General features: G+C 41.5%; 1 protein-coding gene across 1 annotated transcript in view; it reads right to left on the reverse strand.

Moving 5' to 3' along the window:
* Window positions 1-22,279, reverse strand: part of LOC139415358 (1-phosphatidylinositol 4,5-bisphosphate phosphodiesterase beta-4-like) — a 136,124-nt gene extending 113,845 nt beyond the window's left edge. The window contains exon 1 of the mRNA XM_071163444.1: window positions 22,267-22,279. The gene's annotated coding sequence lies outside the window, so the exon portion shown is untranslated. The remainder of the gene's footprint in view (window positions 1-22,266) is intronic.
* Between the last annotated feature and the right edge of the window lie 3,965 nt (window positions 22,280-26,244).

The following is a 26,244-nucleotide window of genomic DNA, read 5'->3' on the forward strand; positions in this document are numbered from 1 at the left end:
AGCCACCATTGGTAGGCAAGAAGAGTTGCTTCGCGGTCTGATGGAAGGGTTCCAGGCCGTGGTCGAACGATATGACCTAGCATTGGACACATTGCGGGAGCAATTCCGTGGGTTGTCTACTAGGCAGCCTACCACGATGGTAACCTCCCAGCCCCTCAGTAACCCAGGTGGTAGCGGCGCCGTTACCCCGCCTACCTCCCCCAGGGGAGCTTCGATGGAGACTCGGGGGGACCTGTCGGGCGTTTCTCGCTCAGTGTTCCCTCGTCATGGAGCTGCAGCCCTCCCCTTTCCCCTCAAACCGCTCTAAGATAGCGTACCTCATCACACTGATTCGGCAGGACTCCCTCATTGTGCTGCGGACTTCCACACGGTGCTTACATCCCAAGAGGTTCCGAGCTTACCCGAGTTCCTCCAAGAGCCTCCGAAGACTGCCAATTCACCTCTTCCCGAGCCGATGCAGCTCGGCAGAGCTAGGCTGTCTTCAGCCGAACGCGAGCGCAGACTTGACACCCAGAGTTGTCTGTATTGCAGTACTGCAACATAATTTGCTGTTTGGGATAAGTTTTGCAAAAACTAGTGAAATCACAAAAACGCTGTCTGGACCCTTCCATTACCTTCAACTTAGATAACAAATAAAGCATAATTTTGACTGCTCATTAACAACATGTTGCATTACTCTGCCATTTTTTTTAAAGTCATCTCCCCCCATCCTAGACTTTTCCAAAATAAGTCTATACAACACACTGCCGTTGTTAGAATCTTAATATCACAAACAGAACTGGAGTTATAAACAGTTTTATGAGGTCATTTTTTGAATGCTTTTCCCCCTTTTGACCCTACTTCTCCCAATAGTAGGGCCAGCTCCGCTCCTTCCCCCGACAGTCCTTCGCCCGACATGAATGTGCCATGCCCAGTTGATAATCACCACAATAATTGCCTCGAAACTGAACCGAAACTATACCGAAACTAATTTCACACATATAACAACAGACTAAATCAATTCAAAAGTATTATGGGGAGAAAGGGGGAGAATGGGTGAGTTGAGCGAGGGGAAGCGGACAACGCAGAATTCTGAATAACCTACACCTACGAGGCCTAAGCGCAAAAAAGCCAGAACAGGGCGCACTGAACAAGAGCCACTACCAATTGAAACAGAGGGGCAGGAGAGAGGAAGGGACGCACCATTTAGATAGAACAAGTCGGTGACAATGCTACGGGCCAATTATCAGCACAAAATGTCATCACTGAGAGAGCAGGCCCTCCATCTCAAGCAAAAAACAACATCCGCAATGCTTTCGTTGTTTATGTGACACGTACATGCTACAGTATTCAGGCACTGACCTGAGCATTCTGTGGAAAGAGCGTGTATATGGAGAGTTTTTGGTCAGACATACAGTGGGGCAAAAAAGTATTTAGTCAGCCACCAATTGTGAAGTTCTCCCACTTAAAAAGATGAGAGGTACACTTGGTACACTTCAACTATGACAGACAAAATTTGAAACAAAAAATCCAGAAATTCACATTTGTAATGAATTTATTTGCAAATTATGGTGGAAAATAAGTATTTGGTCACCAACAAACAAGCAAGATTTCTGGCTCTCACAGACCTGTAACTTCTTCTTTAAGAGGCTCCTCTGTCCTCCACTCGTTACCTGTATTAATGGCACCTGTTTGAACTTGTTATCAATATAAAAGACACCTGTCCACAACCTCAAACAGTCACACTCCAAACTCCACTATGGCCAAGACCAAAGAGCTGTCAAAGGACACCAGAAACAAAATTGTAGACCTGCACCAGGCTGGGAAGACTGAATCTGCAATAGGTAAGCAGCTTGGTTTGAAGAAATCAACTGTGGGAGCAATTATTAGGAAATGGAAGACATACAAGACCACTGATAATCTCCCTCGATCTGGGGCTCCACGCAAGATCTCACCCCGTGGGGTAAAAATGATCACAAGAACGGTGAGCAAAAATCCCAGAACCACACGGTGGTGAATGACCTGCAGAGAGCTGGGACCAAAGTAACAAAGCCTACCATCAGTAACACACTACGCCGCCACGGACTCAAATCCTGCAGTGCCAGACGTGTCCCCCTGCTTAAGCCAGTACATGTCCAGGCCCATCTGAAGTTTGCTAGAGAGCATTTGGATGATCCAGAAGAAGATTGGGAGAATGTCATATGGTCAGATGAAACCAAAATATAACTTTTTTGGTAAAAACTCAACTCGTCGTGTTTGGAGGAGAAAGAATGCTGAGTTGCATCCAAAGAACACCATACCTACTGTGAAGCATGGGGGTGGAAACATCATGCTTTGGGGCTGTTTTTCTGCAAAGGGACCAGGATGACTGATCCGTGTAAAGGAAAGAATGAATGGGGCCATGTATCGTGAGATTTTGAGTGAAAACCTCCTTCCATCAGCAAGGACATTGAAGATGAAACGTGGCTGGGTCTTTCAGCATGACAATGATCCCAAACACACCGCCCGGGCAACGAAGGAGTGGCTTCGTAAGAAGCATTTCAAGGTCCTGGAGTGGCCTAGCCAGTCTCCAGATCTCAACCCCATAGAAAATCTTTGGAGGGAGTTGAAAGTCCGTGTTGCCCAGCAACAGCCCCAAAACACCACTGCTCTAGAGGAGATCTGCATGGAGGAATGGGCCAAAATACCAGCAACAGTGTGTGAAAACCTTGTGAAGACTTACAGAAAACGTTTGACCTCTGTCATTGCCAATGGGTATATAACAAAGTATTGTGATGAACTTTTGTTATTGACCAAATACTTATTTTCCACCATAATTTGCAAATAAATTCATAAAAAATCCTACAATGTGATTTTCAGGATTTTTTTTCTCATTTTGTCTGTCATAGTTGAAGTGTACCTATGATGAAAATGACAGGCCTCTCTCATCTTTTTAAGTGGGAGAACTTGCACAATTGGTGGCTGACTAAATACTTTTTTGCCCCACTGTATATGGAATACTTTTCTTTGGAGATTATTTAGAGCATTACCACCATTTACACACAAAAAAAACAGACAAATTCGCCATGGTTTCCGACATAAATAATAAAAAAATTTGACTGCTGTCATATCAACATTTATGTATCTTATCAAGCATACTTGTGGCTTATAATGATGTTGAGGCTACTGATGTTTTCATAATTTGACCGCGCATCTTGCTGACCGTGCGTCTAGATTGGAATATTTTTGTAAATTTTGCCTTTACAAAAAGAAGCTGTTATTGTGTTCCAACACATACAGTTCATGTTTTATAGTTGTAACAAAGGCACTACACAAATAAAATTTATTTTAAAAAAAAAAATCCAACTTTTTACATATAGCCTACAGTAACTTAAACTAATGAAAATGCTATTGTGTTATTTGAAATACAATTAAAATCGTATTTTAATGTTACATTAGACCTTCAGAAACACAACCAAATTATTATTTCTGCAATAGCACATAGGAAATGTATGAACTACACTGTTAGAATGTTGCAGTCAAAATGACTGCTCATTAGCTTGAACAGGGATCCCTCAAGCCCCAGCGGTTTTAGTGTTAATGAAGTCATATAAAGACAACGAAGACGATGAGTGAGAATAGAGAGAGAGAATGAGGAGAGGTAGGGAGAGAGAGAGAAAGAGTGAGAGAAAGAGATATAAAAAGAAAAGATAGATGAAGAGAAAGAGAGCTTGATAGAGAGATCTCCAGTGTGTGTGTGTGTGTGTGTAAAAAAAGAGAGATCAGATGAATCTCTGTCCCTGAAGGACTGGTGGAAGGCTGCCTCTTAACGAGGTCTGGGGCTCTCTGTCTAATCACACACACACATCACCCCCTCCGCTCTCTAATTAGTAGATTCCATTAATGTGCAAGGAGTCAGGTCTGGTAAGGGGTTACTGTCACAAGGACCTGTTTGTGAACATTTTATCTAAGACTCCTTCCTGGTTCACTGCATTGGCTTCATTTTAGACACCTCGTTTCAGCTGGTATTTTGTGAATAGAATATCGGTAACGAGTACGCTACAACTATTAGCGTCAATTGCTTAGCGTTTACATAACTCCCTTTACATCATATCTTAATCCACCTTGGTTCTACCACTACTAGTTACCACTGTCACAAGCACGCACGCACGCACGCACACACACACAAAGACACAAGTGCACACATACAGAGAGAGATGTTTAGAAACTGGGTTCTTTTCTCTGGCTAATTTGCATGGGGGTGGTTCCAATGCTTGGAAATACATTTGTGTAAATCAGTGTGTGTGTGAATGTTTGTGTGCTGTAGGAAAGAATAATGGTTACCTCTGCTAGTAAACAACTTCCTCCTCTGTAATTGCACTGCTGCCAATGTGTTACTCAGCATGTGTGCGTACCTCCCGGTCTGAAAACACTGCTGTGTACTAAATGTTGTTCCACTTCATGATTGTGTCCCACTTGTTGTTGATTCTTCACAAAAAAATACAGTTTTATATCTTTATGTTTGAAGCCTGAAATGTGGCAAAAGGTACTGTGTATATGTGAGCAATGTGTGTGTGGTGTGTGTGTCTGGCTCTCTAATTGTGCTGCTGTGTGTGTGCTATTGTGTGTGTGTCATCCCCTCCATTAGGTGGGCTCATGAGGGTCTCTAATCAGGCTGGGCTTCTAGTCTGATAAAAAAAAAAACTGCGTTTTCTCCTTGTCAAATACTGCATGTCATGATAAGATTTACTATGCCCTCAATTCAATTAAAATGTTCATGGCATGTTGGTAAACACTGTGTATTAATCTTAAAATGTCTTATGATATCGATGTCATGTTTCTATATTTGAAGTAGCTCTAGTGCACGTTAATGAAAAGACGTAGTAGCAAGTAAATAACAACTGGAAACCTTTGGCATATGTCTGGCTTTGGTTCCGGTCCAACATCATACTATCGAGACTAAGGGCCACAATGACAATCTGAGCTTTTTTTTTATGTTTCCATGTTCTGTTTGTTTGTGCATCAGTCGTACAGAACATTTCCACTACACAAGGTATGATAAATTAATGGATCGTTCCACCAAACGAGGGCCTTTTGCATCCCTTTGATATTTCAAGTCGAAATTGTGCGCCAACATTGAATTGAAATAAAAGCTTGTTAAATCAAATAAAGTACCTTTAAATATAGACCACATGGGCTGCGTTTACACAGGCGGCCCAATTCCTAATTTGTTCCACTAATTGGTCTTTTGACCAATCACATCAGATCTTTTCAGAGCAGATCTGATTGAAAAGATCAATTAGTGAGAGAGAAGGGGGAAAAAAAGATCAGAATTGGGGCTGAATTCAATCAATATGAATAAAGACTTGCTGACGCGCCCAAAATTCTCAGTGCACCCGCTGTGACTTCTAGGAAGATATTAACACACTTAACCCAAACATTTCATCATTATAAAAGCCCCAGTTACTTTGTTGCTTTGACAAAGTCAATTCTGAAGATGATTATCTACTTAATGTGATGAGAGATTCATTATCATCTGTCCCCCATTTTAAAGGTCAACCCTGTTACATGAACTGAACTCTTGTTTTTCAAAAGAAACACTGAACATCTAATAGCCAAATCCTAGTGTAAAAGCAAGTGAGCTGGTTCTACTCTTTTTGGCCATTTTCTGGACTTTTGTGGTTGAAAAACCACATAAAAGCAGAAGACAAAATGTCCATCTCGCGTGGACTATATAAAGTATATCTTATATTTACATCCGTTTTGATGCAGTAAATACAGGCACTACCCGAAGATATGATAGATAACCGATGGCATGTACAAGTTTGTCTAACTAGTGAGAGTCTGTAGGGGAGAGTGGGGTAAATTGAGCCAAAGGGTTAGTTGAGCCTCCCCTCGTTTCTAGAAAACACAGAATCAATTATTTGACCAAATATTTAGGAAGAGGTCATCATTTCGTGGAGTCTGTGAAGGAAGAAACCACATGGAGGAAGTGGTAAGCGAGTTAGTTCCAAGAAACAAAAGTCTACTGAATTGAATGTGTTAAGTGGTTTCACGATGCTTGTATCTCAACCAATGTAGATCGTTTTAAGGTAGCATTGTACATCAGTTGGGATCTCTGTGAGCTACAATATGAGGTCCCTAAACCTAGCATGAATGTGCATCCTTGCACTTGAAAGTAGCTGTGCGGGCTAATATAGCCCAAATGTTTGCTTTGGGGTAACTTGAGACAATGGCCGCTATACCCAATACAAATTATGATTACATTTTGTCTGTTTTATGCATAATATGTATAGTATTTTTGCAATATGTCAATGCATTTTATTGTTACAGCGCAGACATCATCATGACCCCTGTATACAAACATAAAACAACCAGCATTCTAGGCCCCCTTTGAGGTTCTTAAAAAAAGTAGCCAATGAAGTCAGAGCAGGGCAGTCCATTGGAGCAGCAGCAAAGCATGAACAAATAAACTGAATGACACTGAAGAGGTACATTGACTATAAAAAGAAGACAAACATGTAATTGTGTGAAAGAGAAGCTATGACAGAGTAGCAGATGCACACAAAGTCTTAAACTGGTCAAGAAAACTGGTCAAGAAATAGAAGGGTAAGTGATATTGAACAGAGAGATCTATTTCTGAATGTAGGCATACTTTGAAGACACAACACACCACAACCCCATTCCATGAATTTAACTTTGACCTACCATCACCCACTGTCACAGGACACCACCACCCACTTACCCCAAGGTGGCTCAACTTACTCTGTCACTTTGCTTAACCTTTCTGGGAACGGGGGCAGTATTGAGTAGTTTGGATGAATACGGTGCCCTATGTAAACTGCCTGTTACTCAGGCCCAGAAGCTAGGATATGTATATGCATGGCAGTATTGGATAGAAAACACTCTAAAGTTTCCAAAACTGTTACAATAATGTCTGTGAGTATAACAGAACTGATATGGCAGGCGAAAACCTGAGGAAAATCCATCCAGGAAATGCTATTATTTATTTTGAAACGGCTGTTTTTCCATTGAAAGCCTATCCACCATACAAAGACTTAAGAATCAGTTCACGATCCCTATGGCTTCCACTACATGTGGCCAGTCTTTAGGCATTGTTTCAGGCTTTTACTCTGAACACTGAGGGAGAAACACCACTTTCAATAAGTGGACAGTGGAAATTTCCAGAGATGTTTTCTGCGCGTGACCGGGAGCGCGCCTTTCTTGTTTTCCCTTTTCTATTGACGGAGATATTGTCCGGTTGAAATATTATTGATTACTTATGACAAAAACAACCTGAGGTTTGATTATAAACATTGTTTGACATGTTTCTACGAACTTTTAGGGTACTTTTTCGATTTTTCGTCTGCCTGCTGTGACCACGCTTTGTGCCAATGGATTACTGAACAAAACTGAGGTTTTTTGACATAGAGGGACTTTATCGAACAAAACAAACATTTATTGTGTAACATGGGGTCTTGTGATTGCAACTAGAGGTCGACCGATTAATCGGAATGGCCGATTAATTAAGCCCGATTTCAAGTTTTCATAACATTCGGAAATCGATATTTTGGGTGCCGATTTTTTTCTTTTCTTTTTTTATTCCTTTATTTTATTAGGCAAGTCAGTTAAGAACACTTTCTTATTTTCAATGACGGCCTAGGAACGGTGGGTTAACTGCCTCGTTCAGGGGCAGAAAGACAGATTTTCACCTTGTCAGCTCGGGGGATCTAATCTTGCAACCATACAGTTAACTAGTCCAACGCAATAACGACCTGCCTCTCTCTCATTGCACTCCACAAGGAGACTATTACGCAAATGCAGTAAGCCAAGGTAAGTTGCTAGCTAGAATTAAACTGATCTTATAAAAAACAATCAATCATAATCACTAGTTAACTACACATGGTTGATGATATTACTAGATATTATCTAGCGTGTCCTGTGTTGCATATAATCTGACTGAGAATACAAGCATACAAGTATCTAAGTATCTGACTGAGCGGTGTTAGGCAGAAGCAGGCACGTAAACATTCATTCAAATAGCACTTTAGTGCATTTTGCCAGCAGCTCTTTGTTGTGCGTCAAGCATTGCGCTGTTTATGACTTCAAACCTATCAACTCCCGAGATGAGGCTGGTGTGACCGAAGTGAAACGGCTGGCTAGTTAGCGCACGCTAATAGCGTTTCAAACTTCACTCACTCTGAGCCTTGGGGTGGTTGTTTCCCTTGCTCTGCATGGGTAACGCTGCTTCGATGTGGTGGCTGTTGTCGTTGTGTTGCTAGTTCGAGCCCAGGGAGGAGCGAGAAGAGGGACGGAAGCTATACTGTTACACTGGCAATACTAAAGTGCCTATAAGAACATCCAATAGTCAAAGGTTAATGAAATACAAATGGTATAGAGGGAAATAGTCCTATAATAACTACAACCTAAAACTTCTTACCTGGGAATATTGAAGACTCATGTTAAAAGGAAACACCAGCTTTCATATGTTCTCGTGTTCTGAGCAAGGAACTTAAACGTTAGCTTTTTTACATGGCACATTTTGCACTTTTACGTTCTTCTCCAACACTTTGTTTTTTCATTATTTAAACCAAATTGAACATGTTTCATTATCTACTTGAGGCTAAATTGATTTTATTGATGTATTATATTAAGTTAAAATAAGTGTTCATTCAGTATTGTTGTAATTGTCATTATTATAAATAAATAAATAAAATAAAAATATATTTTTTTTTTTAAATCGTCCGATTAATCGGTATCGGCATTTTTGGTCCTCCAATAATCGGTATCGGTATCTGAGTTGAAAACTCATAATCGGTCGACCTCTAATTGCAACCATAACACTTGTATCTTTTATGTATGTTTATTATGAGAATTTGTGTTTTGTTCAGTTTCACGCTCTGAAATTTCACCGGATGTTGTTTGAGACAGTGGATTACTGAACAAAACGCGCTAACAGAATGGAGGTTCATGCTTTCGCCGTGAAATCTTTTTGAAATCTGACACTGTGGTTGGATTAACAAGAAGTTAATCTTTAAGCCAATGTATAACACTTGTATGTTTTAGGAATCTTTATTATGAGATTTCTGTTTGAATTTGGCGCCCTGCAATTTCACTGGCTGTTGGCTAGCGGAACACCTATCCCTAATACAACTTACCCCATAAGTTGTGCCAAGAGGCTACTTTTTGGGGGGGAAAAGTTGTTTACTTAAATTCTGATTAATTCCAGGGAAACACAACATCCTGAAATATGTTTAGATATCTTTGTTAGAAAGAATATTATATTTCCCTTGATGTAGTAATGCTGAATGTAAAGAATTGCTGAACTTACCCCACTCTGTCCTATAGCTACTTTCTCTCTCTCCCCATCCTGTTTCACAGACACCGCCCCCACCACTCCCCCTCCACGCCCTGTAGCAGCAACAAGCAGAGCGGATGGCCTCTCCCGAGTTGCGCAGGCTATGCAGCATGAAAGTGCTGAAGAACAGGCATTTCCACTATCCGGATACCGGAAAAAAATGCATGATTTATTTGAATACTGCAATTATTTAAAAATGCCCTTCCCTAGTGTCCATGTGTCTTCTGAAGCAGCCAACCGCAGCCCCCCTCTCCCACTATCTCCCTCTCCGTAGACTGTGAGAAGCCCTGGTGAGAGGGAAAAGGAAGAGGCTGAATTCCTCCAGTTTATCTAGTCATCTGATCTAGGCAGCCAGTCATGTGTTAGAGCAGCATTCAGACTTAAGAGGGAAATCTGGTTTCAAAGTAACTGTCCAGTGAAAATCTGACTTGTTAAAGTTAATATTCTGCTAACTCATACCCAAATAATGTTGTCGACTCATCCTATACTCGTATTTCTGGCTAAAGCATAAATTAAAGAAAAAACACAACAACAAAAAAATCCTCTTTCAAACTGTTTTTTAAAATGTTTTTGGCTGAGAAGTCTCTAGCCAGCTCAGTCATTGAACCATAATCAGCTGTTTATTTGTAATTCATATTTTTATTGACCAGAACATTCCCACAATATTCTATTGTTGGGATACACCCACACCATTCAAACACACAAAAGCTGCTTTTAACACTTTTGGGGGGGGGGGGGGCCTAATTAATCAAATCTGGAAACACCCTGTTCTCCTCTATTTTCCTCACTCTCCTCTTCTCTTCTCTACTCCTCTCCATTCCTATTCACATCTGTCTTCTTCCCAGACATTCCTCTTCCACAATGCTTATTTTCTTTAAGATGGGTACCTCACTCTTTTCCCTTTTTTTCCCTCTCTTCCTCTGTCTCTGCCCACCTTACAACACTTTCGGAGATATCTACAGTTGAAGTCGGAAGTTAACATACACCTTAGCCAAATTCATTTAAACTCAGTTTTTCACAATTCCTGACATTCAATCCTAGTAAAAATTCCCTTGTCTTAGGTCAGTTAGGATCACCACTTTATTTTAAGAATGTGAAATGTCAGAATAATAGTAGAGAGAATTATTTATTTCAGCTTTTACTTCTTTCATCACATTCACAGTGGGTCAGGAGTTTAGACACTCAATTAGTATTTTGTAGCATTGCCTTTAAATTGTTTAACTTGGGTCAAATGTTTCAGGTAGCCTTCCACAAGCTTCCCACAATAAGTTGGGTGAATTTTGACCCATTCCTCCTGACAAGAGCTGGTGTAACTGAGTCAGGTTTGTAGGCCTCCTTGCTCGCACACGCTTTTTCAGTTCTGCCAACAAATGTTCTATAGGATTGAGGTCAGGGCTTTGAGATGGCCACTCCAATACCTTGACTTTGTTGTCCTTAATTAAGCCATTTTGCCACAACTTTGGAAGTATGCTTGGGGTCATTGTCCATTTGGAAGACCCATTTGCTACCAAGCTTTAACTGATGTCTTGAGATGTTGCTTCAATATATCCACATCATTTTGCATCCTCATGAAGCCATCTATTTTGTGAAATGCTCCAGTCCCTCCTGCAGCAAAGCACCCGCACAACATGATGCTGCCACCCCCATGCTTCCCGGTTGGGATGGTGTTCTTCGGCTTGCAAGCCTCCCCCTTTTTCCTCCAAACATAACAATGGTCATTATGGCCAAACAGTTCTATTTTTGTTTCATCAGACCAGAGGACATTTCTCCAAAAAGTACGATCTTTGTCCCCATGTGCAGTTGCAAACCGTAGTCTGGCATTTTCATGGCGGTTTTGGAGCGTGGCTTCTTCCTTGCTGAGCAGCCTTTCAGGTTATGTCGATATAGGACTCGTTTTACTGTGGATACAGATACTTTGTATAGGTTTCCTCCAGCATCTTCACAAGGTCCTTTGCTATTGTTCTGGGATTGATTTGTACTTTTTCGCACCAAAGTACTTTGATCTCTAGGAAACAGAACGCGTCTCCCTCCTGAGCAGTATGACAGCTGCGTGTTCCCATGGTGTTCATACTTGCGTACTATTGTTTGTACAGATGAACGTGGTATCTTCAGGCATTTGGAAATTGCTCCCAAGGATGAACCAAACTTGTGGAGGTCTACAAATGTTTTTCTGAGGTTTTGGCTGATTTCTTTTGAGTTTCCTATGATGTCAAGCAAAGAGTTTGAAGGTAGGCCTTGAAACACATCCACAGGTATACCTCCAATTGACTCAAATTATGTTAGTTAGCCTATCAGAAGCTTCTAAAGCCATGACATTATTTTCTGGAATTTTCTAAGCTGTTGAAAGGCACAGTCAACTTAGTGTACGTGAACTTCTGACTCAGTGAAATAATCTCTCTGTAAACAATTGTTGGAAAAATGACTGCACAAAGTAGATGTCCTAACCGACTTGCCAAAACTATAGTTTGTTAACAAGAAATTTGTGGAGTGGTTGAAGAACTAGTTTTAATGGCGCCAACCTAAGTGTTTGTAAACTTCTGACATCAACGGTATATTAGCAGCAGTCTCAGTGTTTAGGCTCTTAACTATGGGGCATTACCAGGAGAGAATGATTGTCCCTTTCCATTGAAGCCACGGAGGTTCAAGGCCGACAGCGGTACTGCAGGCATTGTTAGCAGAAAACAGGGTCCCTCATTATAGAATTATTATTTTTTTTAATCTTCGTGGTCAATCTAAATCAAAAAATATGTTTTGAAGACAATCATGCTACCAATTATTGCTTCTAATACACCAGATGTAAGTCTGAATAAACAACGCCAAAGGGGGTGGCTGACGTTTTACGGGCTGTCAAACAGCAATTTTTTTTTAATGCATTTTGTTTATAATGTTGCTGCTACCGTCTCTTATGACCGAAAAGAGCTTCTGGACACCAGAACAGAGATTAGTCACCTCGAACTGGACAAATATTTTTGTTGTGACAAGGCCCAAATCCCCGTCATCCTCGTGAAGAAAAGACAGAGAAAAAGGGTGAGGAAGGCGGGGTGCCTAGTAAGAATTCGCAGACGAGTAGGCATACCACCACTACCCTCCGTATTATTGGCCAACGTGCAAATCATTGGAAAACAAACTGGACAGTCTACGATTAAGACTATCCTACCAACGGGACATTAAAACATTTAATATCTTATGTTTAACCGAGACTTGGCTGAACGACGACACAAATGATATAGAGCTGGCTGTCTTCTCCGTGCATCGGCAGAACAGAGCAGCTACGTCTGGTAAGAGGAGGGGCGGGGTGTGTGTCTATTTGTCAATAACTGCTGGTGCGCGATGTCTAATATTAAAGAAGTCTCGAGGTATTGCTCGCCTGAGATAGAATACCTCATGAATAGCTGTAGACAACACACTATCTAACAGAGTTCTCCTCTATATTATTCTTAGCCTTCTACTTACCACCAAAAACCAATGTTGGCACTAAGACCACACTCAACAAGCTGTTTAACTTCTTATGGCTGGGGGGCAGTATTGAGTTGCTTGGATGAATAAGGTGCCCAGAGTAAACTGCCTGCTACTTAGGCCCAGAAGCTAAGATATGCATATTATTAGTAGTATTGTATATTTGGATAGAAAACAAACTGACGGTTCTAAAACTGTTTGAATGATGGCTGTGAGTATAACAGAACTCATATGGCAGGCAAAAGCCGGAGAAAAAAATCTAACCAGGAAGTGGGAAATCTCAGGTTTGTAGGTTTAAGTGTTTGCCAATCCAAGATACAGTGTAAATTTGGTCAGATTGTACTTCCTAAGGCTTCCACTAGATGTCAACAGTCTTTAGAACCTTGTTTCAGGCTTCTACTATGAACGGGGAGCGAATAAGAGCTGTTTGAACAAGGTGTCTGGCAGAATGCCATGAGCTAAATCATGCGCGCGGCCGTGAGAGTTAGCTGAGTTCCTTTTCATTTCTAAAAGACAAAGGAATTGTTTGGTTGAAACAAGTCTTTAATAATATGTTAAAAACATCCTAAAGATTGATTCTATACATCGTTTGACATGATTCAACGAACTGTAATATAACTGACTTTTCATGTGGACTAAGTGCCTGCGCCTCATGAATTTGGATTTGTGAACTAAACGCGCGAACAAAAAGGAGGTATTTGGACATAAATGATGGACTTTATCGAACAAAACAAACATTTATTGTGGAACTGGGATTCCTGGGAGTGCATTCCGATAAAGATCATCAAAGGTAAGTGAATATTTATAATGCTATTTCTGACTTCTGTTGACTCCACAACATGGAGGGTATCTGTATGGCTTGTTTTGGTGCCTGAGCGCTGTACTCAGATTATCTTCTTGGTGACAGGGGGCAGTATTTTCACGTCATGACCAAATTCAACTGCCTGCTACTCATCCCCAGAAGATAAGATATGCATATTATTAGTAGATTTGGATAGAAAACACTGAAGTTTTCTAAAACTGTTTCAATCATGTCTGTGAGTATAACATAACTTATGTAGCAGGCAAAACCCAGAGGAAAAACCATTCAGATGTTGTTGTTTTTTAGGTCACTCTCTTTTTAATGGGTTTTCATTGGGAATCCAGATTTCTAAGGGACCTTCTTGCAGTTCCTACCGCTTCCAATGGATGTCGCCAGTCTTTAGAAATTGTTTGAGGTTTTTCCCTTTGTGTAATGAAGAAGTAGCCCTGTTCAAAACGAGGGTCACTTCAAGTGTATTGTTTGTTAGAGGCGCGTGACCAGAAAGGTAGCGTCATTTGGTTTTCCTCCTGTATTGAACACAGATCATCCCGTCTTCAATTTTAGCGATTATTTACTTTAAAAAATACCAAAAGTTGTATTACAAAAGTCGTTTGAAATGTTTTGGCAAAGTTTACAGGTAACCTTTGAGGTATTTTGTAGTAACGTGGCGCAAGTTGGAATCTGTGTTTTTCTGGATCAAACGCGCCAAATAAATGGACATTTTGGATATATATCGATGGAATTAATCTAACAAAAGGACCATTTGTGATGTTTATGGGACATATTGGAGTGCCAGCAGAAGAAGCTTGTCTAAGGTAAGGCATGATTTATATTTTTATTTCTGCGTTTTGTGTCGCGCTTGCAGGGTTGAAATATGTTTTCTCTCTTTTGTTTACGGAGATAATAGCATCGTTTGCTTTCGCCGAAAAGCCTTTTTGAAATCTGACATGTCGGCTGGATTCACAACACGTGTAGCTTTAATTTGGTATCTTACGTGTGATTTCATGAAAGTTTGATTTTTATAGTAATTTATTTGAATTTGGCGCTCTGCATTTTCTCTGGCTTTTGGCCAGGTGGGATGCCAGCATCCAATATCTACATAGGCGTACAGAGGCCCATTATCAGCAACCATCACTCCGGTGTTCCAATGGCACGTTGTGTTAGCTAATCCAAGTTTAGCATTTTAAAAGGCTAAATTATCATTAGAAAACCCTTTTCAATTATGTTAGCACAGCTGAAAACTGTTGTTCTGATTAAAGAAGCAATTAAACTGGCTTTCTTTAGACTAGTTGAGGATCTGTGGCATCAGATACTCTAGTTGAGTATCTAGGCACCAGCTGTTCTGGACGAATGTGTAATCACGCTCTCCGTAGCTGGTGTGAGCAAGACCTTTAAACAGGTCAACATTCACAAAGCCACGGGGCCAGACGGATTACCAGGACGTGTACTCAAAGCATGCGCGGACCAACTAGCAAGTGTCTTCACTGACATTTTCAACCTCTCCCTGCCCGAGTCTGTAACACCTACATGTTGCAAGCAGACCACCATAGTCCCTGTGCCCCAAAAAAGCGAAGGTAACCTGCCTAAATGATTACCGACCCGTAGCACTCACCTCGGTAGCCATGCAGTGTTTTGAAAGGCTGGTCATGGCTCACATCAACACCATCATGCCGGAAACCCTAGGCCCACTCCAATTTGAATACCGCCCCAACAGATCCACAGATGACGCAATCTCAATCGCACTCCACACTGCCCTTTCCCACCTGGACAAGTGGGAATGCTGTTAATTGACTACAGCTCAGCGTTCAACACCATCGTGCCCACGAAGCTCATCACTAAGCTAAGGACCCTGGGACTAAACACCTCCCTCTGCAACTGGATCATGGTCTTCCTGATGGGCCACCCCCAGGTGGTAAGGGTAGGCAACAACACATCTGCCATGCTGATCCTCAACACTGGGGCCCCTCATGGGTGTGTGATTAGTCCCCTCCTGTACTCTCTGTCTCCAACACCATCATTAAGTTTGCTAACGACACAACAGTGGTAGGCCTGCTCACCGACAACAATGAGACAGCCTATAGGGAGGAGGTCAGAGACCTGGCCGTGTGGTGCCAGGACAAAAATTACTACCTCAATGTGAGCAAGACAAAGCAGCTGAAAGTGGACTACAGGAAAAGGAGGGCCGAACAGGCCCCCATTAATATCGACAAAGTTAAAGTGGAGCAGGTCGAGAGTTTCAAGTTCCTTGTTGTCCACATCACCAACGTACTATCATGGGCCAAACACACCAAGACAGTTCTGAAGACGGCACGACCTCACCTTTCCCCTCAGGAGACTGAAAAGATTTGGCATGGGTCCCCAGATCCTCAAAGTTCTACAGCTGCACCATCGAGAGCATCTTGACCGGTTGCATACCCACCTGGTATGATAACTGCTCGGCATCTGACCTTAAGGCGCTACAGAGTGTAGTGCGTACGGTCCAGTACATCACTGGGGCCAAGCTTCCTGACATCCAGGACCTATATACTAGGCGGTGTCAGAGGGAGGCTCACATTTTTTTCAAAGACTCCAGTCACCCAAGACATAGACTTATCTCTGCTAGGACCAAAAGGCCCCTTAACAGCTTCTACCCCCAAGCCATAAGACTGCTGAGCAATTAATCAAATGGCCACCCAGACTATTTACATTGACCCCCCCCCCCCCCTTTGTTTTTAAACTGCTGCTACCCACTGTTAATTATCTATTCATAGTCACTTTACAAATTACCTCGACTAACCTGTACCCCAGCACATTGACTCGGTACTGGTACTCCCTGTATAGACTCATTTATTGTTATGTAATTTTCTTGTGTTACTTTTAGATATATGTATTTTTTTTTTTTTTTACTTTAGTTTATTTAGTAAATATTTTCTGAACTCTATTTATTGAACAGCATTGTTCGTTAAGGGCGTGTAAGTAAGCATTTCACGGTAACACCTGCTGAATTCGGAGCATGTGACAAGTACAATTTGATTTGATCCAATTTTTTTTTTTTTTAATCGCACACAGAAGAAGTTGAGGATAATTGAGTTACTAAATGCAGCCTGCAACTTGAGTTACTCAATAAGAGGGGGCAGCAGTGAGCTAACCTGCAACGTCACTTCCTGGAGTAGCTCAAACTGCACATGTTATGTCGCCATCTTAACCGGCCTAATTTGGCTTCACGTAGGTATGAATGGTGTCGCGTGATCGATGGCTTTGTCTATTCATATATGTGACTTGGTTCAGGAAATTAAGCCTATGTCACAAGTCACTAATTCACAGGGGAGGTATTTGAATGTAAACATCTATGTTTTTGTCAAAATGCATTTTTTGGCAGAAATGCCTTCTGGAACATGTGAACCTTTATGTGCCTTAACAAACTTGTATGTCATCTGTAAATACGAATACAATTGTTAATTTACGAGCCTAATTCCCACTATGACTGGCTGAGATAATGGATGGGCTGGAAATGAAGAGAGATGAGTTTGGATTGGTCTGCCATGTAGCACGCTTCTGTCTATAACAAAGGGTTGCTCAGTATGTGTAGGTAATTCTTTCGATTGCATCTTTTTTGAAAGATGTCCTGAAGAACTGCAAAAATGTTGCTCTCGACTTTCTGTAGGACCGAGTTCTTGAAATCAGTGGAATGCCCGGTGGAAGCAGAGTATGATAGCTAAGGAGATGAAAATTCTGGCGTTTGATTGCAAAAATGCGGAGGGGGTCAAAAAGAAAACACACAGAAGGATTGGATATAGTGTGTGTTTACCAGAGACGGTAATATGAAGAACAACATGACCTGCACCAAAGTCAAATTAGGATATAACGTTAGGCCAACGAGACAGTGTCCAGGTTCTAAAATTCTCAGGTAGAAACCCCTGCTTCCATTTCGTCACACTCACAACCGTAAGCTATTTTCTGTAATTAGCTTGCCATTCAGTTGTAAATAATTATCTTGTTGTGAGTTTATTTTCGTTGTAATAATGAATACAAATTAGCTAAAGTAAAGACATTGTCAGCGATATGATATGGGCATTTTTTGAACTGGCTAGCCAGCTAAATTAAGGTTAGCTAGCTAGCTAACAAGCTAGAAACTAACAAAAACATTGTTTAGAAAGTTGCTTTTAGTTGCCTGGTTTGCTAGACTGACATATACTACATTTATTTCTTAAACAAATGGGTTTATTGGTGTTAAAATACACTGGTTAAGCTATTTTGGACCACCAGGCTGCTGATGTCATGCATGTGAATCCTTAAAGAGATGGGTGGGCTCAGGCTTAAGAAGGTGTGAACTATGCTGAATGGGTGTAGACAAAGAAGAGCTCTCCAGTAGGTGTATCAAAACATTCAAGGGCCATTTTCTCAAAAGTGGAGTTACAAATGTATCAACTTTCAAAGCAGAATTACTTTCCCATTGTTCCTCAACTGTAGTGTAGGATATACCATTTTCTAGCTCGGAGTCTCTACTTTTAGCCAATGTAAAAAACACAGTATAAAATGTTTCTACATAAGACCGAATCGAGCCTCTCTGTCACATACACAGTCATTGGGCATTACCTTGGAATCATAAGGAGCTGTGTGTTTGTGTATTAGTGTGTGTGTGTGTGTTTGTGTGTGCGCGTCTGTGTGTTATGTTATGTTCTGTTATAGTAAGCTGTACTACAGTAAACTGTGTAATGTGTTACAGTGTTTCGCAACATTATTCTTAGCGTGTCAGTGTCGTAACATTGAGGGTAATAATAGCTATCCTGGAGAGGACACACAGGAGAGGAGAGGAGGAGACACGTTCTGCATTCTGGAACGAAGGTCGTCAGTTTAATTGGAAGTGCAAATTGCGTTCACATGTACAGAAACCCACAGTGGATTGAGGCACGGGTGGAGAACCACCCATGAGCGCGAGATGTGTGTGCGCGTCTGTCCTCCAACCTGAGGTAATTTCACAGCTAAAGGGATGTTACCTGCTGTTGAGGCGACAAGATAATTTGGACAAATATTTGATTTAAAGGAGCGATATTGACTTGTCAATATGTGCTAACACCAGACATCTGTTGGAGGGACAGAGACGTCTTTTCTTCCATCAACATCTTTTTATCATTTCCTCCCTCTCTCCTTTTGCTTGTGAAGGATCGGGTGTTCTCTATTCTCTCTCTCTTTCCATTCTCCCTCTGGACACACACACAGTATGATTCCTCTGCTGCTGAGTGACAGGGTGTGTTCCGGTCGTAACCCCACAGTAGCACACTTCATTCACACACACACACACACACACACACACACACACACAGCCTTTCAGGATCAATGAAGTGTGCGACTGTATAAAAGTAACACACACACACACACACACACAAGCAACAACTCAGGCAGTCACACAGGCTGCTTATCAATGAGTGATGATGGAGAATGTTCTGAGTGCATTTCATATCATTGATACGTGGGAAACTCTATAGGAAATTAGACCTTTACACGTCCATCATTCAACCCAACCAGCGACATCACATCATTCAATGCAGCAGTAGATTCTCAGTGACTTCCAGCTCTCTCCATGTCTCATAGGCTGAGGCCGGAATTCAAACAAACTCAGATAAATGACCCATCTATATTATAATAACGTAAAGCTCTCAGCCACGGGAGGATCTCCTCCTACAATTTTGCACCTATCTTCTTAATTTTAGGCAAAAAAAAGTGTGTCATTGTCTTACATCCATCCGTCTGTCCACTTTATATTCCCTAAATTGACTACATTACCCATAATGCTCATTGACAAGACCTTCCCAAATTATGCATCACAATAGTTGGCTAATACCATTCTATGCAACATGCAGCAATCCACGGTAGGCCTATAGAAGGGACAGTATCAGCTGCACTTATAGTCTATGGCGGGCCCATGCTTAAAATCTTCAAGTGGCATATCTCATGACCCGTTGCCCTGCTTTCCTCAACTCAAAGCATAGGCAACAAACGTGAGCTGGTAGACTAGTCAGCCAGCACTGGAGAGGTGGATGTTTGGGGACACGGACACTTTTGGAGAGAGGAGGGTATCAGCTTTCTGTAGGTATGACATTTATTTCCCCAACTCTCAATATTTACCGTTTTAACACCAAAGTATCTTAGAGACATAGTTTATGGAGCGTGGGATACGCACAACTGACATTCCAGGTGATTGCATAGGTCTTTATAGAGGCGACATCCTATGCTGCAAAGCATTTTAGGACAATACATTTACTGTTAGATGAATAAATAACTATCAGGAAATTAGATTTAGCGATCTAGCTAATGGGTTTTGATATACCACTTCCTCAGATGGTGAATTAGCCCCAAGGCAATTAGCCTATAGATATTCGTACACAAGAAAAAGATGTAAGCAAATTCATCGCTGTTGAGCAAAATAAATATCACATTCTGGAGCCCTATTTCGACTGTAAAATTATAGCAACAATGCCTAATTGTCTACCAAAATTCATGACAACCACTGGTATAAGTATTGCATATCATCAATTTTGCTTAGTCATGTTTGATTAATGTTGCATTATGTAGAAATCACTCTGCCATTTCCTGGTTGCTAAAACTCTTAATAGTTTGCCTCAAAAAAAAATTATAGTATAGTGTAGAGAATCATGAACAATCTAAACTGCTGTGAAATAGATTTTCCATAACCAAAAATATTGTTGTTTTAGCTGTTTGAAGCTGGTCTGCAAGACGCAAAAACTCCATTTAAGATCGGAAAGCATAGAAATAGAGCACATAGAACATTTCTATGTCAAATTGATTGGTTCGCCTAAAAAAGTTACACATTGCCACTTTAAACGTATCTAAAACGTATTTCTTGAATCATACCATCTCAATAGGCCAAACCCCTCCCTAACCCAGACGACGCTGTGCCAATTGTGTGCCGCCAAGGGCTTCCGAGTGGCGCAGCGGTCTAAGGCACTGCATCGCAGTGCTAGAGGCGTCACTACAGAGCCTGGTTCGATCCCAGGCTGTATCACAACGAGACGTGATCGGGAGCCCCATAGGCCGGTGCACAATTGACCCAGTGTTGTCTGGGTTAGGGGAGGGTTTGGCCGGGGTAGGCCGTCATTGTAAATAAGAGACCTGAAAAAAAGCTGTGCAGCGACGCTCCCCATCCAACCTGACAGAGCTTGAGAGGATCTGCAGAGAAGAATGGGACAAACCCCCCAAATACAGGTGTGCCAAGCTTGTAGCGTCATACCCAAGAATACTTGAGGCTGTAATAACTGACAAAGATGCTTCCACAAAGTACTGAGTAAAGGGTCTGAATACTTATGTTAAAATTTGCTTTGTCATTATGGGGTATTTCAGAATAAAGTAACAAAATGTGGAAAAAGTCAAGGGGTCAGAATACAAATACTGCATGTTTTGTGTTTGCTTGAAATGTGGCCTGAATCTCTGGTAAATGCAGAAGACTGCACCCAGCTAAGGTAGTGAACGAATGTCAACTCACAGTTAAAAATAGGAACAAACCCTGATATCAATTTCCTATTAAAAACAAATAAAAACCGGAACATTTCCCTTTTAAAAAGTAGGAAGCTGGAGACAGTATGTTCACAAAACATCTGGTCTACAATGGCTACTGTATCATTTTGTTTCCTAGGGGTGTGCCGACTTGTATTCGCAATCGTACCCGTAAGTTGACAGTTGATAGTCGGATAAGATGAGACTTGTGATAAAAAAAAGAATTGAAGTGTTTTAATGTGCCTAAATAAATGCTGTCAAAATACCTCGCTGCACATTATCACTGCAAAAAAAAAAAAAAGCTGCCAATTAAGAGCAGTGCACGGAGGGGTGTGTGTGTGCGCGTGTCTCCTCGAGTTTGCTGTCACTCAGTCAGAATGCGCATCAGCGTTTCATCCTTTTTCCCTACCCTTGGCCCGCTTGTTAGATATCATGCACATTGATAGCGTGATAGCAAACGTCCTCGCCATGTGATTTATCATAATAGAACGCTGCAGCAATCTAAATGATCAGACCGAAAACATGGGAGGAAATGTGATTGGGTGAAATTATGAAGAGAGTGGACAGAGAAATACAAGCTTCACTCTATCCAATCAGAGCAGCAGGGTCAACACATAGCCCGCCTTTCTCTTTACAGCCAGGCAAACTAGCCAGTTGAGTCATTTAGACCATGTAAAACCTTGCACATGACGTGACTAAAAGAGAGTACATTATGGTTTAGTAACTGTGACTGAATGACATGAGAAAGATCCTTCCTGGCACCCAAAAAAGTTACTTTCTTCCAATCGCGGATAATTACAAAAAAAAAATGACTTGGATCATAATGGCACCCAGAAAATTGCCCATATCCGTTTTGATACTCGTTTTGTCCGACTACACGGCACACCCCTATTGTTTACCCATGGTCTGTTTCCACTCCTGCCATATTCAACAGTACCGAGAAGACAAGATCACCTGCTCCTACATGTAGACTATAGATTACATAGGACATGTGTCTCTGTCATTAAGGGCAGGCTGTGGTTCACAAACATTTCTATAACCCTTGCACAAAAAGGCGTCATCTAACATTATGTGTGTTTAATACGCAAGGGCAGGCTGAGATCTAGCAAGACAACCACGATGTCTAAGAGTACAAACAACCACCATTGGTTTCACCGATAACACCAACAGGCATTAGGTCGAAAATAAGTCATCAACTTACCAATTCAGCATGAAGTAAACTTCAGCGGGTGAAACTCATATCTTGGCCTGTGAGATCAGAGAAGGGAAAATGTAATAACAAGTCAGGGCCTAATCTCTGGAGATTAGGATTCTTCCCTGAAACCAGTAAATCCTTAAAACTATGGACATGACCTCACAGATGGACTGGAGACAGACACGGGCGCGCACACACACCACCATGGAGGCTTGGGAAGAGAGGACTGGCATGGCAAATGTCTCGCTAGAACAATAAAGCTGAACGATGTGACTCATAATGTGTTCAAACAAACAATGGATCTGTTCTTTATTACATCGACTGATGTTCAGTGAGTGAGTGAGTGTGTGTGTGTGTGTGTGTGTGTGTGTGCTGGGCTACCCTGTCTTTCCCAGACCTTACACAGTATGTCCATTTTTTTTTTATAGATGGATCACTGCAACATGGCTGAGAAGAGGACGAGAGGACCGGACGGGAGGATAACATGATACCTCAGTCAACACAAAGGATGGAAATGGCAATATGGAGTCAGATGGCTGACCTAGAGCAGACAGAGCTGAGAAAAGGCACGCGAGGGTTTCAGCATGCCTCCCCTCAGATGGAGGTGAGAGAATCCTGGGTGATGTGGTTAGGAAACCGTGTGTGAAGAGAGAACGAGAGAGAGAGAGAGACTATGTATGTGTCCTAGGTAGCAGCTGATTCCTTCCGTCTCCAATATTGGCCATTCTGAAATCTGCACAGTATTTTTCGGTCTACAAATATATTTCATCCCACTGTTTCCCTGACCCTGGTGTTCAAGTGGACAACCACAGGTCAACTGAAGTCAGGATCTGTCATCTGTCCCATTGCAACTCCACCAGATGACCAGGTGTTGGACTGACAGATACAAGGTTGCTGGTTCGAGTCCCACTTGGTTTACATACATCTTCAGCAATAGAATGTTGGTTACCTCACCAGTATCAAAACAAACAACCCCACGAAGGAAGACCCAAACAAACACAAGTACCACTTACAGTATGAAGCGGGCAAGACCATGATACCACTACCAACATCTCCAAACACAACAAACCTTGGCCTGTGTGAGTGTGTGTGTGTTTTCTCATATAAATCTCCACGGGCAGGCCAATAGAGCTAGGGGACAGCAGCATGCAGCAGGCCTGAATACCAGCCAACATCCACATTATAGCAACGCTCAACATCCTCACACATAAAATACTGTTGAAGTCGGAAGTTTACATTTTTCACCAGTCCTGACATTTAATCCTAGTACAAATTCCCTTGTCTTAGGTCAGTTAGGATCACCACTTTATTTTAAGAATGTGTAATGTCATAATAATAGTAGAGAGTGATTTATTTCAGCTTCTATTTCTTTCATCACATTCACATTGGGTCAGAAGTTTACATGCTACCAAATACTAATTGAGTGTATTGCCTTTAAATTGTTTAACTTGGGTCAAACTTTCAGGTAGCCTTCCACAAGCTTCCCAAAATAAGTTGGGTGAATTTTGGCCCATTCCTCCTAACAGAGCTGATGTAACCGAGTCAGGTTTGTAGGCCTCCTTGCTCGCACACGCTTTTTCAGTTCTGCCCACAAATGTTCTATAGGATTGAGGTCAGGGCTTTGTGATGGCCACTCCAATACCTTGACTTTGTTGTCCTTAAGCCATTTTGCCACAACTTTGGAAGTATGCTTGGGGTCTTTATTCATTTGGAAGACCCATTTGCGACCAAGCTTTAACTTGATGTCTTGAGATGTTGCTTCAATATATCCACATAATTTTCCATCCTCATGATGCCATCTATTTTGTGAAATGCACCAGTCTCTCCTGCAGCAAAGCACCCCCATAACATGATTCTGCCACCCCCGTGCTTCACGGTTGGGATGGTGTTCTTCGGCTTGCAAGCCTCCCACCTTTATCCTCCAAACATAACGATGGTCATTATGGCCAAACAGTTATTTTTTGTTTCATCAGACCAGAGGACATTTCTCCAAAAAGTACAATATTTTTCCCCATGTGCAGTTGCAAACCGTAGTCTGGCTTTTTTAATGGCAGTGACTTTTTCCTTGCTGAGCGGCCTTTCAGGTTATGTCAATGTAAGACTCGTTTTACTGTGGATATAGATACTTTTGTACCTGTATCTTCACAAGGTCCTTTGCAGTTGTTCTGGGATTGATTTGCACTTTTCGAAACCAAAGTACAGAACGCATCTCCTTCCTGAGTGGTATGACTGCTGCGTGGTCCCATGGTGTTAATACTTGCATACTGTTGTTTGTACAGATGAACGTGAGACCTTCTGGTGTTTGGAAATTGCTCCCAATGATGAACCAGACTTGTGGAGTTCTAGAATTGTTTTTCTGAGGTCTTGACTGATTATTTTCAATTTCCCATGATGTCAAGCAAAGAAGCACTGAGTTTGAAGGTAGGCCTTGAAATACATCCACAGGTACACCTCCAATTGACTCAAATGATGTCAATTATCAGAAGCTTCTAAAGTTATGAAATCATTTTCTGGAATTTTCCAAGTTGTTTAAAGGCACAGTCAATTTAGTGTATGTGAACTTCTGACCCACGGGAATCGTGATACAGTGAATTATAAGTGAAATAATCTGTCTGTAAACAATTGTTGGAAAAATGACTTGTGTCATGCACAAAGTAGTCCTAACCGACCTGCCAAAACTATAGTTTGTTAAGAAGAAATGTGTGGAGTGGTTGAAAAAACTAGTTTTAATGACTCCAACCTAAGTGTATGTAAACTTCTGACTTCAACTGTGCTTTGATTTACTGATAGTCAATACTGAAGGGAAGAAGTATGCAATTCATCTTTTGACTATTTTAACTTGGTCATGGCTGCATTTTTGTCGCCCACAGTAGGCCTAGCTCATACAAAAATAACTGTACTGGGGATACTGGATGCTGACTATCTTAGCTATTTATAATTACATTTCAAACTAATAAAAGACAGCATTAACAACCATTTCCACAAATGCATACAAAGCACTGGGGCTGCTGCTGGATTAATAAATGGCAATGAAATGACTGCAAATGTTCACCCAGTTTGCTGCACCCGACTGTAGTCTTTAAGCTTGTGATACAGCAAAAAATGTTCAACAGTCTGCGTCCCGGAAAATGGACATAGAAGGACAGGAGAATTAGGTCCTCCATAGACATACCTCTCCATCATCTGTCCTCTAAACGCAGTGTGTGTGTATGTGTGTGTGTGTGTCCTCTACCACTAAGAGCCACACAGGAGGAGTCGTATCCTTCTATTTTTGCAGGCGGCAGGGTAAACGCTGTGATTCATAGGAATCCTATCTGTTTGTTTTGCCCGTTTGGCTAAATGTCATTTGGGGGACTCTGATCAGCAAGGATACTGCTTCTAAGTCCCATGCCAATTTTAATTTCCAGTTTAACAGCACACCTGAACATGACGCTTGTGTTTTTAACTCTAGAATAAGGCTATTTTGGGCCTTTTTTTTCACACCGCTTTCCTTTATCCAGTGTTTCTCAATCTTTTCTGAGCCAGGGACCAGCAGCAAGCTACTGTCAACCAGCTACTGTCAGACAACTACCATTTCCACCTTGAAGATGAACGATTAAAACTAGCGATTTTAGCCGCCTAAACCGGTGTCCATTCCCTGGGACTTGTTTTGGTCGACAAACACACACACACACAGCAACCTGATTCACAATGCAGCATCAGCCATTCCATTAACACAGCACAGTCAACATCCATTACAGAATCACTGCATTGTGTAATAAACGCCTTATATCACCTTTTAGGTAACAGGGCCCACAACCTGTCAAATATGCAGCAGCCATGTTTTACACAAGCACCATCTGAGTATTGGCCAATGAACAAACATCCTCAATCTGTATTTAGCCTAAGCTTCCCCCTCAAACAATTACCATACCTTTTGGTCCAAAATAAAACACCCACACACTAAGCTTCTTAACCCATCTCTCCTCATCAGAATCAGTGTTA

This window comes from Oncorhynchus clarkii, chromosome 8, assembly GCF_045791955.1.
Source record: "Oncorhynchus clarkii lewisi isolate Uvic-CL-2024 chromosome 8, UVic_Ocla_1.0, whole genome shotgun sequence".
Lineage (NCBI taxonomy): Eukaryota > Metazoa > Chordata > Actinopteri > Salmoniformes > Salmonidae > Oncorhynchus > Oncorhynchus clarkii.